General features: G+C 44.6%; 1 pseudogene across 1 annotated transcript in view; it reads right to left on the reverse strand.

Moving 5' to 3' along the window:
* Positions 1 to 17,952, reverse strand: part of LOC311143864 (syntaxin-binding protein 5-like) — a 293,895-nt pseudogene that overhangs the window by 31,291 nt on the left and 244,652 nt on the right. The window contains exons 20-21 of the transcript in view: positions 9,638 to 9,725; positions 6,678 to 6,732 (exon numbers count right to left, since the gene is read on the reverse strand). The product of the transcript in view is annotated as a syntaxin-binding protein 5-like (transcript). The remainder of the gene's footprint in view (positions 1 to 6,677; positions 6,733 to 9,637; positions 9,726 to 17,952) is intronic.

Consider the following 17,952-nt stretch of genomic DNA (forward strand, 5'->3'; position numbering starts at 1 on the left):
TAGGATGCACACAAGCCTCACAAGACTAGTCTGAAGGTAGCTGGGTACCAGTTTAAAAAATGAATGGAAGTACAGTCGCGGTCAAGAGTTTTGAGAATGACACAAATATTAATTTTCACAAAGTCTGCTGCCTCAGTTTTTATAATGGCAATTTGCATATACTCCAGAATGTTATGAAAAGTGATCAGATGAATTGCAATTAATTGCAAAGTCCCTCTTTGCCATGAAAATGAACTTAATCCCCAAACAACATTTCCACTGCATTTCAGCCCTGCCACAAAAGGACCAGCTGACATCATGTCAGTGATTCTCTCGTTAACACAGGTGAGAGTGTTGACGAGGACAAGGCTGGAGGTCACTCTGTCATGCTGATTGAGTTAGAATAACAGACTGGAAGCTTTAAAAGGAGGGTGGTGCTTGAAATCATTGTTCTTCCTCTGTTAACCATGGTTACCTGCAAGGAAACATCAGGGACAGACTGATATTCTGCAAAAGGTACAGGGATTGGACTGCTGAGGACTGGGGTAAAGTCATTTTCTATGATGAATCCCCTTTCCGGAAAAAAAGCTTGTCCGAGGAAGACAAGGTGAGCGCTACCATCAGTCCTGTGTCATGTCAACAGTAAAGCATCCTGAGACCATTCATGTGTGGGGTTGCTTCTCAGCCAAGGGAGTGGGCTCACTCACAATTCTGCCTAAGAACACAGCCATGAATAAAGAATGGTACCAACACATCCTCCGAGATCAACTTCTCCCAACCATCCAAGAACAGTTTTGTGACGAACAATGCCTTTTCCAGCATGATGGAGCACCTTGCCATAAGGCAAAAGTGATAACTAAGTGGCTCGGGGAACAAAACATCGAAATTTTGGGTCCATGGCCAGGAAACTCCCCAGACCTTAATCCCATTGAGAATTTATGGCCAATCCTCAAGAGGCGGGTGGACAAACAAAACCCCACAAATTCGGACAAACTCCAAGCATTGATTACGCAAGAATGGGCTGCCATCAGTCAGGATGTGGCCCAGAAGTTAATTGACAGCATGCCAGGGCGGATTTCAGAGGTCTTGAAAAAGAAGGGTCAACACTGCAAATATTGACTCTTTGCATAAACGTAATGTAATTGTCACTAAAAGCCTTTGACACTTATGGAATGCTCGTAATTATACTTCAGTATACCATAGTAACACCTGACAAAAATATCTCATAACACTGAAGCAGCGAACTTTGTGAAGACCAATACTTGTGTCATTTTCAAAACTTTTGACCACGACTTTACAGTATAAAGTATAGGGATATAGTTTATTGCCTAAAATAAGGGGTTAAATACATCCAAAAAATGCATAAAAAATAGTTTTCTGATCTTTTTTATATATCTCAGATATAGGACAGACACTTCAGAACAAACTTATTTTTGATATTTTTTGGGACTATGTGTTAATCCATGTATGAAGCCATTATTCATTGCGTTTCTATGAGCTAATAGCATTAAGGCCAAATTCGGTGTTTCACCCCACCCCCCCCCCAAATTTTTTTTTGATATATTTGGTTTATACCTTAAGGCAGGGGTCCCCAAACTTTTTCCTGTGAGGGCCACATAACTTTTCCCTTCTCTGATGGGGGGCCGGTGTCAGTTTGTAACAGAAAAAGTGTGACGATCGTAGGGGAGCTTAAAAAATTTATTGTTTTCCAGAAAGCCACACATAACCAAATAACCCTTTCCAGGTTCTTTACAGAAAAAATGTCAGGAAACAAATAATAACACTATTAATGAAATAAATAATAACTAAATAACCCTCTCTGAGTTCTTCACAGAAAAAACAGGAAATAAATAACACTATTTATGAAATAAATAATAACTAAATAACTCTCTCTGGGTTCTTCATAGAAAAAAAAGCCATGGAACATTAACTTTCTGTTGTGCCATGCACAATCTTAACAGATAAAAGTTCAGCTCAGTTGTCAGAGCAGAATCTCTCTGACACATATGAGCAGTCTCTTAAAGTTCTTGTGTTCCTTCCTTATAATCCTTTTGTAGGTTCCAGTAGGCTTGTAGACACCGCTGTTTGCAGCTCTCTCTCATCAACTTCCCTGTGAAAACCACAAAGGAAGCAGGTTGAGAAACTGAACTAAGTGATACAGCACCTACACAGCACAATACATTTCACTACCAGTATGGTTGTAAAGATGGATTTTATCCCAGTAGATTTTATTATGATTATATTTGTTTATGCTCAGAATGACTCATTCAAGTCAGAAAAGTGAGCTTACCTATGTATGTTCATCAGTGTGAACTGTGGGCCTGCATCTGGCTGGTGAGAAGTTGAATATCAGGTTCCATTCTAGTTACAGCCAGTCTCAAGCACTGATGCAAATGTTCATCTGTCAATCTTGATCTCATCGGAGTTTTCAGCAGTTTCATGCGAGAAAAGGTTTTCTCGCAGATATACGTGCTGCCAAAAACTGTGGACATTTTCATTGCGTGTTTTTTGATGTTTGGATATGTGTCGTTTGGGAGGGCGGCATAGAAGTCAATGAGACTGTTGGGCTTGAATGCGTCTTTCAGAACATCACAGTTCTGTAACTCAGCCAACTCAAACTGATATGAAGGCTGGGCTTCATCAATGTCGGCAACAAAGGGGTTCTGAAAAAGACGGATTTATTTTGCATGAACATGTAGTTCACTGAATCGCACACCGAACTCCGCCTTCAGCATTTCCAGTGCTTCCACGCACTTTTCAGCTGGGAACGGGACCGCTGGGTTCTCTGTCGACAGGTTTTGGGTAGCAGGAAGATGGACGAAGTTGCGCTTTTTCACTTGTTCCAAAAGCAGCGCTAATTTAACCTCAAATGCTTTTATGTGTGAATACATGTCGCAAATGAGTTTCCCCTCGCCTTGTAGCTGCAAGTTAAGGCTGTTAAGTATTTCTGTCACGTCTGTTAAAAATGCGAGGTGCCATTTCCATTCTGGGTCGATCAGCTCTGGGACCGTTTTGTCTTTAAAATGAAGAAATGCGTTAATTTCGGGTAGCAGCTCGTAAAAACGCCTCAAAACTCTGCCCCGGCTCAGCCATCGGACCTCTGTGTAGTACAGCACATCTCCGTGCGTAGACTCCAGTTCAGACAGGAATTCTTGGAACTGCCTGTGTTTAAGTCCCTTTGCTCTGATGAAGTTTATGCACGACACCACAACCTTCATTACAGAATCCCACGTCAACACTTTGCAGCACAGTGCTTGCTGGTGAATTAGGCAGTGGACTCGTAGCGGGGCGGTGAGACCCCTTTTTTCCAACTCCCGGTTCATGCGTCCTATTAGACCGCGAGTTTCGCCCACCATGCTAGGAGCCCCGTCAGTCGTGATGCTAGCTAGCTTTGACCAGTCCAGGTCCAACTTCTCCATGGTTTGGCACACTTTGTCAAAAATATCCTCTCCCGTTGTAGTCCCTTTGAGACTTTGGAGGGCTGCCAGCTCCTCGCATATCTCAAAGTTTGCGCTAACTCCACGAATAAAAATTAGCAGTTGCGCTGTGTCTTGCACGTCCGTGCTCTCATCCAGTGGTAATGACAAAAAGTCAAATTCTTTCGTCTTCTGCTGCAGCTGGGCATATACATTACTCCCGATTTCTTCAACGCGTCTGGTGATTGTACTCGCCGACAGACTTACGGCATTAAATGCATCTTTCTTCTCGGGACACACCTCCTCCGCGACAGCATCCATACATTTCTTAACAAACTCTCCGTCAGTGAAAGGCTTACCGCTGCTTGCTATCAGTTTAGCAACCCGAAAGCTGGCCCGAACGGATGCCTGGTTCAGCTGAGCTTGGCGTACAAATGTATTCTGCTGAGATAGTAGTCCACTTTTTAGCTTTGAGAGTTTGTCTGCTCGTATTTGGCCTTGCAAGCTATCGTACTTGTCTTTGTGACGGGATTCATAGTGTCGGCGAAGATTGTATTCTTTGAATACCGCCACCGTCTCTTGACAGATGAGACAAACAGCCTTTTCTTTGCATTGAACAAAAAAATAATTGTTTGTCCACTGCGGGTTAAATACCCTGCATTCTGAATCAATTTTTCTCTTACCTAACCTTTTCGCCATTATTCCGTTCTCTCTTTGACAGGGCCGGGCCTAGGATTTTTTTTCTGGAGGCCAAATAGGAAAAAAATCCGATAGCGTCTCTGGGATTGTTCAGAGGGCCGGGCCAAATGTGCTGACGGGCCGTATCCGGCCCGCGGGCCGTAGTTTGGTGACCACTGCCTTAAGGGGTCCTAAAACTCAAAATCAAATAGCTGAATGATCCTTGGTATAACCATCTTAAAACAATTCCAAACGTTAGTTTAGTAGGACCCCCCGCCCCCTTAGACTCTAGAGAGAGAGAACGAGTCAAAATAGAATGAGAAGCTTTCATTCATCTGTGTCAAGAAAATAAAGAAATATCAAAAGGAATATTGATGAAAATAACTAACTAAATAGCTCCTTGGTATAACTATACTGACTGTCCATTGGGTGTCTGGCCCTTATCGTCATGGTTGGATCGGCAAATCAGAGGTTTGCCCTGGCACAGTCTGAAGGAAACTGGTCCACATCAGGACAAATGGCACTGTCCACCCACACTCATACACACTGCTCAGATATCTAACTACAACGAACTACAACTAACTACAACTAAATACAACTAACTACAATGAACTACAACTAACTACAACTAACTACAACTAACTACATACATTACTATGATAATATTCTAAACAGGGCTGTGATCACAGTTGCTTTAAGATATTTTCCCACTGCATTAATGTACAATTACATTTTCACTGATTGGAATACTGCTTGGATATCATCTTGACTATTTTGATTAGCTGTCAAGGTTGAGGACAAATAAAAATATAAGAGGTAGGTAGATTTTTTTTTTAGGTAGATGTTTTATGAGGTAGATGTTTTATGAGGTAGATTTTTTATGAGGTAGGTTTTTGCCACTATCATCGTATTCAGTCTTAATAGCTACTTAATTGAACTCTGTCTCACTCCTCTATAAATTCCAATAAACCCTAAATCCATTTCAAAACTGTCTGACTGCAGGACAGAGCAGAAGCAGAAGAGAGAGAGAGAGATAATTTGACTGCAGGACAGAGCAGAAGCAGAAGAGAGAGCGATAACTGTGACTGTAGGACAGAGCAGAAGCAGATGAGAGAGAGAGAACTGTGACTGTAGGACAGAGCAGAAGCAGAAGAGAGATAGATAACTGTGACTGTCGGACAGAGCAGAAGCAGAAGAGAGAGAGAGAGAATATGACTGCAGGACAGAGCAGAAGCAGAAGAGAGAACTTTGACTGTAGGACAGAGCAGAAGTTTGAGAGAGAGAACTGTGACTGCAGGAGGTTTAGGATGTAAAGAGATGTACTGACAATGGGAGCTGACTCTAGAATCTAGAGGAAATGCAGAATGGTTCAGTCACAATGGAGTAAGTTCTGATTGGAGATAGAAAATGATACAATGATGATGGAGTTAGGCTGTATATACTGTATACCGAAACAAATATAAACACAACATGTAAAGTGTTGGTCCCATGTTTCACAAGCTCAAATAAAATATCCCAGAAATGTTCCATACGGACAAAGAGCTTACTTCTCTAAAAAGTTGTGCACAAATGTATTTACATCCCTTTTAGTGAGCATTTCTCCTGTGCCAAGATAATCCATCCACCTGACAGGTGTGGCATATTAAGAAGCTGATTAAACAGCATGATCATTACACAGGTGCACCTTGTGCTGGGTCACTCTAAAATGTGCAGTTTTGTCACACAACACAATGCCACAGATTTCTCAAGTTTTGAGGGAACTTGCAATTGGCATGCTGACTGCAGGAATGTCCACCAGAACTGTTGCTAGATAATTTAATTTTAATTTATCTACCATAAACTACCTCCAACGTCGTTTTAGAGAATTTGGCAGTAGGTCCAACCGGCCTCTCAACGTGTAACCACACCAGCCCAGGACTTCCACATCCGGCTTCTTCACCTGCAGGATCGTCTGAGACCAGCAACCCGGGCAGCTGAGTATTTATGTCTGTAATAAGGGAAAAACTCATTCTGATTGGCTGGGCCTGGCTCCCCAGTGGGTGGATCTGGCTCCCAAGTTGGTGGGCTTATGCCCACCCAGGCCCACCCATGGCTGCGCCCCTGCCCATTCATGTGAAATCCATAGATTAGGGCCTAATGAATTTATTTAAATTGACTGATTTCCTTATATGAACTGTACTCAGTCAAATATTAGAAATTGTTGCATGATGCGATTATATTTTTGTTCAGTATAGATAGAGAATGTTCCAATCGCGATAGAGCGAGAGTACGTTTAGAAATGCATCTCCCAATTAGATATGGGCATGAGTTTAGAACCACCTTTGAAAACACTTGCAAAATGTACGATAAACAAAATGCTTACGACGGGTAAAACAAAACACGGAATGTCAAAGAAGAAGAGGCCAACAGTCTCATGATGAGCTGGTCGAGTGGAAGAAGTGAGCGTTCAGATTCACTGATTGCATGAAGAATGAACTATTTGACATAAAAAAAAAACACAAATTAAACAAATGTATATTTATATCTGCGAATAACAGGACAAAAGAGGAAGTAAATGAATCAAATGAAAAGAGCGTAAAACTGCTGGCTTTTCGCCTACCGTACCAAGATCAGTCTTAAGATCAGTTGGCAGACTTTAACTTTCTGCCGGGTCCCTTTACTGAAACAAAAGACATGGGAAAGAAAGGAGCCGTTCATCTTTTCAAACCAAAACCAAAACCAAAATGGAAGGAAAAGTAACAGCAGAACGATACAGAAAGAAAAGATCAAACAAACCAGAAAAAACAGGGACAATTCTAATCAATATAATCCGAAACGTGCAAAAGTCTGCAGTCGTTGCACATGGCAGGCAGATGCAGAGGCCATTCCCAGCATGCTACATGGTATTCCAAGGCCAGTGCTCCCAGTTAGTGAGTAGAGACACCGGTTTTGGGGCAAGTCTCCTTCCCATTGTCGCGCCACTCAAAAGCAAATGAGTTTGGTATATGTATTTGCTATTTGTTTGTTTAATTTATTTCTCTATGCTAACACTCACACTTGACTCCCCGCCCCACTGACTTTGCTGATAGCTACTTTACTGAGGACAAATGTACTTACTATGACTGTGATATGTGGTTGTCCCACCTAGCTACTTTAAGATGAATTCACTAACTGCAAGTCACTCTGGATAAGAGCGTCTGCTAAATTACTAAAATGTAAAATGTCAGGGTTCGCTATAAGGCCTGGAGGGTTGGCATAAACAAGAAGCATAAATAAACGGGGAACTCACCATGAGCAACACAAATAAACACAATCAAACAGATTGGAAAGAAACCAAACAGTTCAACATTTTGCAAGCATTTTGCAGTAGATACAGAACTGCAAAGGTACATGTTGAGAGAGATGGCCATTCATTTTTCGATTCAAAGGACATACTATGAGGACACTGGATTAGGTTGGTTGGATAATGATACTGGATGTTGTAAGGATGACAACATCAGGAAACCACTCATTATTCTCAAACCAATCTCTGTAAAGTAATGTTGGTGTAAGCTAGCAGATCAGCGGTTTCATTACACCATGTGTGTTGGGGCAAGCTAGCAGATCAGCGGTTTCATGGCACCATGTGTGTTGGGGTAAGCTAGCAGATCAGCGGTTTCATGGCACCATGTGTGTTGGGGTAAGCTAGCAGATCAGCGGTTTCATGGCACCATGTGTGTTGGGGCAAGCTAGCAGATCAGCGGTTTCATGGCACCATGTGTGTTGGGGTAAGCTAGCAGATCAGCGGTTTCATGGCACCATGTGTGTTGGGGTAAGCTAGCAGATCAGCGGTTTCATGGCACCATGTGTGTTGGGGTAAGCTAGCAGATCAGCGGTTTCATGGCACCATGTGTGTTGGGGTAAGCTAGCAGATCAGCGGTTTCATGGCACCATGTGTGTTGGGGTAAGCTAGCAGATATTGGAAAGTGCAGTTTTCTCATGGCATCATCTACAAGTGGAATCCAGAACATTTTATCTTTGAAATGTAACAGATGCTTATGGGCCACAAAATAACACTGTTTTACAGATTATGCTGTATTTCAGGGGGCCAAAAGTCTCAAATTGAATTCCTTCATCTTTCATTGTCTTTAAATAGGGGCAAAGTTGTATTGCTGAAGTAGAAAATAAAAATTGGCGTTGTTTAATTGTAAATTGCCCTATCGGGAAAACAGAAATAGAAATCAGGTTACGTTTAGGGTTACATTTAGTGTTAGGGTTAGAATTAAGGTTAGGGTTAGGTATAGTTTTAGGGTTAAGGGTTAAGGTTAAGCTTAAAGTTAAGGTTAGGGTTATGGATAGGTTAAGGGTTAAGGTTAGGGTTAGTGTTAGATTAAGTGTTAGGGGTTAGGGAAAATAGGATTTTGGATGGGAATCAGTTCTATGCTCCTCACAAGTATAGCAATACAAAACTGTGTGTGTGTGTGTGTGTATGTGTGTGTGTGTGTGTGTGTGTGTGTGTGTGTATGTGTGTGTGTGTAAGCACTAACAGCGAGCAGATGTTGCAGCCATGATGCGTAGCTGCATAACTGTGTAGCAACAGAGGAATACAATGATGGAATGACAGCTCTCTCTCCCATAGCACTGTTATTTACAGGTGGAATTATCCAAGCCATTAAACAGCTCAAAAAGTGGCACTGTGCTAACAATGACGTGTAACAAATGGCAGTATTTACATATTTGGAGACATAATTATGTTACACATTAACCTGTTGCCCAATGAAATGTCCGTTTTTATTTCTCAGTTAATGAAACATTGAAATGTATATTGGCTTGCTTAAATGCCCTGATTGCTTCTAAATTCCATGTTATGGTAAATATAAAGGGAGTAAAGCGAGTGATAGTGTTGTTCCACCTAATATATTCTCACAGCCAGCTGAAGCCTTAGTTACTGCAGCGTCATGGAGTCCATGCAGTTAGACACATCACAGAGTGGACGGTGAGTATTAGACGTTGTCATCTTGTTTACAGATGGCTTTGTGGGTGAAAAACACCAAACAGACAAAGTCAGTGTTACAGACGAATGAGATTCAGCGATGCAGGAACAGCCAACACCATCATCTGAGGTGTATGGCCTTCCTAAGAAGAACATGACAACAACAACGACAACAACAACAACAACAACAACAACAACATGGATGGATCGCAGAGGTGCTGAAGAGTTATGGAGGAGCGTCCGACCTTGACTGACTCCTCCCTCTTTCCTCCCCTGCCTGCCTCAGTAGCACGGCTGATGATAGATGCAACGCCATAAGACCAGACCCAGCACAAAACACACATCGCCCCCTACAGCTGGGGCGGAGACAATGCAACAATGCCTATAAGTTACAGTTTTCTGCTCGCAGATGCATGGATCACAATGTCAAAGTCAGGACAGACAAGCCTAGGAACACACTCCATATGCTAGCATGCAACACCCTACAACCAAACCCAACCAACCCTCCTGCCCAAACAATTCTCCCCCTACCTACCCCCCAACACTTCCCCTCGGCCCAGCGGTGGGGATGTGAGAGGGACAGGTTTCCCTGGGCCCTGGTGCCTCCTCTTACCATTGCCCAGTCAGTAAAAAACTGGACTGCAGTGGTTGGCCCTCATGTATGGAACGAGGTACATAGTGAAGGGTGCTTGGGAAGGGAACTGGAAGAGATCCAACAGAACACACTTATCAGGAGGGAGAAAACAAACACAATGGGGGAATTGAGACAGAGATGAGCAGAGATGAGACAGAGATGAACAGAGATGAGACAGAGATGAGCAGAGTTGAGACAGAGATGAGTAGAGATGAACAGAGATGAGCAGAGACGAACAGAGATGATCAGAAATTAGCAGACATGAGCAGAGATTAACAGAGCTGAGCAGAGATGAGCAGAGATGAGTAGGGATGAGACAGAGATGAGCAGAGATGAGCAGAGATGAGACAGAGATGAGGAGATATTAGTAGAGATGAGCCAGAGATGAGTAGAGATGAGCAGAGATGGGCAGAGATGAACAGAAATGAACAGAGATGAGCAGAGATTAACAGAGATGAGCAGAGATGAGCAGAGATAAGCAGAGATGAACATAGATAAGCAGAGATGAAAATAGATGAGCAGAGATGAGCAGAGAAGAGCCGAGATGAGAAGAGAAGAGCAAAGAAGAGCAGAGATGAGCAGAGATGAACAGAGCTGAACAGAGATGAGCAGAGATGAGCAGAGAAGAGCAGAGATGAGCAGAGATGAACAGAGATGAGCAGAGATGAACAGAGATGAGCAGAGATGAGCAGTGATGAACAGAGATGAGCAGAGATGAACAGAGAAGAGCATATTTGAGCAGAGATGAGCATAGATGAGCAGACTCAAGCAGAGATTAACATTTACATTACATTTACGCCATTTAGCAGACGCTCTTATCCAGAGCGACTTACAAATTGGTGCATTCACCCTATAGCCAGTGGGATAACCACTTTACAATTATTATTATATTATTTTTTTTTGGGGGGGGGGGGTAGACGGATTACTAGATGAGTAGGGATGAGACAGAGATGAGCAGAGATGAGCAGAGATGAGACAGAGATGAGGAGATATTAGTAGAGATGAGCCAGAGATGAGTAGAGATGAGCAGAGATGGGCAGAGATGAACAGAAATGAACAGAGATGAGCAGAGATTAACAGAGATGAGCAGAGATGAGCAGAGATAAGCAGAGATGAAAATAGATAAGCAGAGATGAAAATAGATGAGCAGAGATGAGCAGAGAAGAGCAGAGATGAGCAGAGATGAGCCGAGATGAGAAGAGAAGAGCAAAGAAGAGCAGAGATGAGCAGAGATGAACAGAGCTGAACAGAGATGAGCAGAGATGAGCAGAGATGAGCATAGATGAAAAGAGATGAGCATAGATGAACAGAGATGAACAGAGATGAGCAGAGATGAGCAGAGATGATCAGAGATGAGCAGAGATGAGCAGAGATGATCAGAGATGAGCAGAGATGAACAGAGATGAGCAGAGATGAGCAGAGATGATCAGAGATGAGCAGAGATGACCAGAGATGAGCAGAGATCAACAGAGATTAACAGAGATGAGCATAGATGAAAAGAGATGAGCATAGATGAACAGAGATTAGCATAAATTAGCAGAGATGAACAGAGATGAACAGAGATGAGCAGAGATGTACAGAGATGAGACAGAAATTAGCAGAGATGAACAGGGATGAACAGAGATGAACAGAGATGAGCAGAGATGAACAGAGATGAGCAGAGATGAGCAGAGATGATCAGAGATGAGCAGAGATGAACAGAGATGAGCAGAGATGAGCAGAGATGATCAGAGATGAGCAGAGATTACCAGAGATGAGCAGAGATCACCAGAGATTAACAGAGATGAGCATAGATGAAAAGAGATGAGCATAGATGAACAGAGATTAGCATAAATTAGCAGAGATGAACAGAGATGAACAGAGATGAGCAGAGATGTACAGAGATGAGACAGAAATTAGCAGAGATGAACAGGGATGAACAGAGATGAGCAGTGATGAACAGAGATGAGCAGAGATGAACATAGAGAGCATAGATGAGCAGAGATGAGCATAGATGAGCAGACTCAAGCAGAGATTAACAGAGATGAGCAGAGATGAGCAGAGATGAGTAGAGATGAGACAGAGATGAGGAGAGATTACCAGAGATTAGCAGACACAAGCAGAGATTAACAGAGATCTGCAGAGATGAGCAGAGATGAGCAGAGATGAGACAGAGATGATGAGAAATTAGCAGAGATGAGCAGAGATGAGCAGAGTTGAGACAGAGATGAGTAGAGATGAGCAGAGATGGGCAGAGAGGAACATAGATGAACAGAGATGAGCAGAGATGAAAAGAGATGAGCAGAGAAGAGCAGAGGTGAGCAGAGATGAGCCGAGATGAGAAGAGAAGAGCAAAGAAGAGCAGAGATGAGCAGAGATGAACAGAGCTGAGCAGAGATGAGCAGAGATGAGCAGAGAAGAGCAGAGATGAGCAGAGATGAACAGAGATGAGCAGAGATGAACAGAGATGAGCAGAGATGAACAGAGATGATCAGAGATGAACAGAGATGAACAGAGATGAACAGAGATGAGCAGAGATGACAAAAGATGAGCAGAGATGAACATATATGAGCAGAGATTAATAGAGATGAGCAGAGATGAACAGAGATGAACAGAGATGAGCAGAGATTAACAGAGATGAGCAGAGATGAGCAGAGATGATCAGAGATGAGCAGAGATGAGCATAGATGAGCAGACTCAAGCAGAGATTATCAGAGATGGGGGGGGTAGACGGATTACTTTATCCTATCCCAGGTATTCCTTAAAGAGCTGGGGTTTCAAATGTCTCCGGAAGGTGGTGAGTGACTCCGCTGTCCTGGCGTCGTGAGGGAGCATGTTCCACCATTGGGGTGACAGAGCAGCGAACAGTTTTGACTGGGCTGAGCGGGAACTATGCTTCCGCAGAGGAAGGGGAGCCAGCAGGCCAGAGGTGGATGAACGCAATGCCCTTGTTTGGGTGTAGGGACTGATCAGAGCTTGAAGGTACGGAGGTGCCGTTCCCCTCACTGCTCCATAGGCAAGCACCATGGTCTTGTAACGGATGCGAGCTTCAACTGGAAGCCAGTGGAGTGTGCGGAGGAGGGGGGTGACGTGAGAGAACTTGGGAAGGTTGAACACCAGACGGGCTGCGGCATTCTGGATGAGTTGTAGGGGTTTAATGGCACAGGCAGGGAGCCCAGCCAACAGCGAGTTGCAGTAATCCAGACGGGAGATGACAAGTGCCTGGATTAGGACCTGTGCCGCTTCCTGTGTAAGGCAGGGTCGTACTCTCCGAATGTTGTAGAGCATGAACCTGCAGGATCGGGTCACCGCCTTGATGTTAGCGGAGAACGACAGGGTGTTGTCCAGGGTCACGCCAAGGCTCTTCGCACTCTGGGAGGAGGACACAAAGGAGTTGTCAACCGTGATGGCGAGATCATGGAACGGGCAGTCCTTCCCCGGGAGGAAGAGCTACTCCGTCTTGCCAGGGTTCAGCTTGAGGTGGTGATCCGTCATCCATACTGATATGTCTGCCAGACATGCAGAGATGCGATTCGCCACCTGGTTATCAGAAGGGGGAAAGGAGAAGATTAGTTGTGTATCGTCAGCGTAGCAATGATAGGAGAGGCCATGTGAGGATATGACAGAGCCAAGTGACTTGGTGTATAGGGAGAAAAGGAGAGGGCCTAGAACTGAGCCCTGGGGGACACCAGTGGTGAGAGCACGTGGTGCGGAGACAGCTTCTCGCCACGCCACTTGGTAGGAGCGACCGGTCAGGTAGGACGCAATCCAGGAGTGAGCCGCGCCGGAGATGCCCAGCTCGGAGAGGGTGGAGAGGAGGATCTGATGGTTCACAGTATCAAAGGCAGCAGACAGGTCTAGAAGGACAAGAGCAGAGGAGAGAGAGCTAGCTTTAGCAGTGCGGAGAGCCTCCGTGACACAGAGAAGAGCAGTCTCAGTTGAATGACCAGTCCTGAAACCTGACTGGTTTGGATCAAGAAGGTCATTCTGAGAGAGATAGCAAGAGAGTTGGCTAAAGACGGCACGCTCAATAGTTTTGGAAAGAAAAGAAAGAAGGGATACTGGTCTGTAGTTGTTGACATCAGTGGGATCGAGTGTTGGTTTTTTGAGAAGGGGAGCAACTCTCGCTCTCTTGAAGACGGAAGGGACGTAGCCAGCGGTCAAGGATGAGTTGATCAGCGAGGTGAGGTAGGGGAGAAGGTCACCGGAGATGGTCTGGAGAAGAGAGGAGGGGATGGGGTCAAGCGGGCAGGTTGTTGGGCGGCCTGCAGTCACTAGTCGCAATATTTTATCTGGAGAGAGAGGGGAGAAAGAAGTCAAAGCCTAGGGTAGGTCAGCGTGAGCAGGACCAGCAGTGTCATTAGACATAACAAACGAGGATCGGATGTCGTCAACCTTCTTTTCAAAGTGGTTGACGAAGTCATCCACAGAGAGGGAGGAGGGGGGGGGGGAGGATTCAGCAGTGAGGAGAATGTGGCAAAGAGCTTCCTAGGGTTAGAGGCAGATGCTTGGAATTTAGAGTGGTAGAAAGTGGCCTTAGCAGCAGAAACAGATGAAGAAAATGTAGAGAGGAGGGAGTGAAAAGATGCCAGGTCGGCAGGGAGTTTAGTTTTCTTCCATTTCCGCTCAGCTGCCCAGAGCTCTGTTCTGTGAGCTCGCAATGAGTCATCAAGCCACGGAGCTGGAGGGGAGGACCGAGCCGGCCGGGAGGATAGGGGACACAGGGAGTCAAAGGATGCAGAAAGGGAGGAGAGGAGGGTTGAGGAGGCAGAATCAGGAGATTGGAGGGAGAAGGATTGAGCAGAGGGAAGAGATGATAGGATGGAAGAGGAGAGAGTAGTGGGAGAGAGAGAGCGAAGGTTGCGGCGGCGCGTTACCATCTGTGTAGGGGCAGAGTGAGTAGTGTTGGAGGAGAGCGAGAGAGAAAAGGATACAAAGTAGTGGTCGGAGACATGGAGGGGAGTTGCAGTGAGATTAGTAGAAGAGCAACATCTAGTAAAGATGAAGTCAAGCGTATTGCCTGCCTTGTGAGTAGGGGGGGACGGTGAGAGGGTGAGGTCAAAAGAGGAGAGGAGTGGAAAGAAGGAGGCAGAGAGAAATTAGTCAAATGTAGACGTAGGGAGGTTGAAATCCCCCAAAACTGTGAAGGGTGAGCCATCCTCAGGAAAGGAACTTATCAAGGCGTCAAGCTCATTGATGAACTCTCCAAGGGAACCTGGAGGGCGATAGATGACAAGGATATTAAGCTTAAATGGGCTAGTGACTGTGACAGCGTGGAATTCAAATGAGGAGATAGACAGATGGGTTAGGGGAAAAATTGAGAATGACCACTTGGGAGAGATGATGATTCCTGTGCCACCACCCCTCTGACCAGATGCTCTCGGGGTATGCAAGAACACATGGTCAGACGAGGAGAGAGCAGTAGGAGTAGCAGTGTTTTCAGTGGTAATCCATGTTTCCGTCAGCGCCAGGAAGTCGAGGGACTGGAGGGTAGCATAGGCTGGGATGAAGTCAGCCTTGTTGGCAGCAGAACGGCAGTTCCAGAGGCTGCCTGAGACCTTGAACTCCAGGTGTGTGGTGCGTGCAGGGACCACCAGGTTAGAGAGGCAGCAGCCACGCGGTGTGAGGCATTTGTGTAGCCTGTGCGGAGAGGAGAGAACAGGGATAGGCAGAGGCATAGTTGACAGGCTGTAGTAGATGGCTACAATAATGCAGAGGAGATCGGAATGAAATGAACTAAACATCTGGGAAAGGAGAGAGCAGGGCCTCCCTCACCAAAAAAAAAAATATATAACTCTCCCAACTTCCACCTCAGAAACTATAATTGTTTCACTGAACCACCCGAATAAAACTCTCCCAACTTCCACTTTAGAAATTAGAATTGTTGTAAACTACAGCGGTTCAATGTTTCAAGGAATAGACTCAACTTACTTTATTCAGCTAGCTAACTATGACGCCATAGCTAACTAGCATGCTAGCATCCAATAACACACAGTTTAGCACCAATACTTGGTTACAACAAACTACCAATAGTGTGTTAACACACTAAACAGATAATTCGTGTCCGTGTCTAGTTCTTTCATAACGCAGCAATAATTAAACGTTGGCTAGCTAGCACAAAGATATTGTATTTAGCTACTACAGTACAGCTAGCTGGTAGTGTTGGCTAGCTAGGAATGGCTGCTGTGTTGACTTTGTTTGAAAAACGGCGTCGCTGCGAACGAATGTAGCTGGCTAAAAGGATATTGTATTTAGTTGCTACCGTTGCTAATAGCTACTCGACAGCTAGTCCAGGAGGTGAGTTAGCTAGCTAGCTTCGTGCTACACCCGGCACCGCCGAATACAAAAGTAACCTACAATAACTACATACAACAACTACCCACAACAGCCCACGATGCCTACCTATAATACCTAATAATATACAGCCCACGATGCCTACCTATAATACCTAACTACAATCTAAATACATAGTTTAAGCCTTACTCGACAAAGCCCAAGCTATGTATAAAGCCAAACTTACCCGACGCCAGCTACATGAGCAGAGATGAGCAGAGATGAGCAGAGATGAGCAGAGATGAGTAGAGATGAGACAGAGATGAGCAGAGATGAGCAGAGATGAGACAGAGATGAGGAGAGATTAGCAGAGATTAGCAGACACAAGCAGAGATTAACAGAGATGAGCAGAGATGAGCAGAGATGCGACAGAGATGATGAGAAATTAGCAGAGATGAGCCAGAGATGAGCAGAGATGAGCAGAGTTGAGACAGAGATGAGTAGAGATGAACAGGGATGAACAGAGATGAGCAGAGATGAACAGAGATGAGCAGAGATGAGCAGAGATGAGCATAGATGAACAGAGATTAGCAGAGATGAGCAGAGATGAGCAGAGATGAGCAGAGATGAGAAGAGATTAACAGAGATGAGCAGATATGAATAGAGATTAACAGAGATTAGCAGAGATCACCAGAGATCACCACAGATGAACAGAGATGAGCATAGATGAACATAGATTAGCAGAAATTAGCAGAGATGAACAGCGATTAGCAGAGAAGAACAGAGATGAGCAGAGATGAGCAGAGTTGAGACAGAGATGAGTAGAGATGAGCAGAGATGGGCAGAGATGAGCAGAGATGAGCAGATATGTGAAGAGAAGAGCAAAGAACTGCAGAGATGAGTTGAGATGAACAGAGATGAGCAGAGATGAACAGACATGAGCAGAGATGAGCAGAGATGAACAGAGAAGAGATGAACAGAGATGAGCAGAGATGAGCAGACATGAACAGAGATGAGCAGAGATGATCAGAGATGAACAGAGATGAGCAGAGATGAGCAGAGATGAACAGACATGAACAGAGATGAGCAGAGGTGAGCAGAGATGAGCAGAGATGAGCAGACATGAACAGAGATGAGCAGAGATGAACTGAGATGAGCAGAGATGAGCAGAGATGAGCAGAGATGAACAGAGATGAGCAGAGATGATCAGAGATTAACAGAGATGAGCAGAGATGAGCAGAGATGAACAGACATGAGCAGAGATGAGAAGAGATGAGCAGGTACATTGATGACAGTTGTTTCTGAAGATAAGGTCAAGGTAAGACTACCATGCAAAACAAATAAGACTACTACTACACCTACTAACATGACTCACCACCACAAATCCTTACAACTAAATTAAATGGTGTCATTGATGATGCAGGTACGGTATCATCTGTTGTTAGTATTTATACTTTCCCCACAGCAGGTAGTCCAGTCAACACTCAGTTCAAAACCAACCAGCACCACCTTCAAACAGAGTGTTCTTAAAGGTATCGATACCAGATGTTGGTAATTAACTTAATGTATTTTCTTACTGTGCTGCTGCTCTCTCACCTTTCCAAACTCTCACAATCTCACATTCTCTCAACTCCTCGTGAAATAACACGGCGAGTAGATTAGTTTTCAAACTTGGTGTGTAGGTTTGGTGTAAATTTGAATCCCAGCTGCTCTGTCATTACAGGAGGTAATAGGAACCACATCTAGGCCAGGTAGGTGGCTTCAGCTTTGGGAGCTCTGTGACATCTCCAGCACATCTCCTCTCTTCTCTTCTCCTGGAGCCTCGCTCTCTACATTTATCCTGCTGGCTCAGAGCCACTCTCTGGCATTTCAGCTTGTTAGCCTAACCTCACGACTCGTGACTCACCCCAGACTACACAACGGGCCCTATACTACCATCACCCACAGCAGCCGCCACAGCAGCCAGGAGAGCAGAAACCCAACACAAAGAGACAATAATTACGTAAACAGACAACATAATAAGACAAGGAAGGGAGGAACAG

This window comes from Coregonus lavaretus (genome assembly GCF_964263955.1).
Source record: "Coregonus lavaretus genome assembly, chromosome: 16".
Taxonomy (NCBI): domain Eukaryota; kingdom Metazoa; phylum Chordata; class Actinopteri; order Salmoniformes; family Salmonidae; genus Coregonus; species Coregonus lavaretus.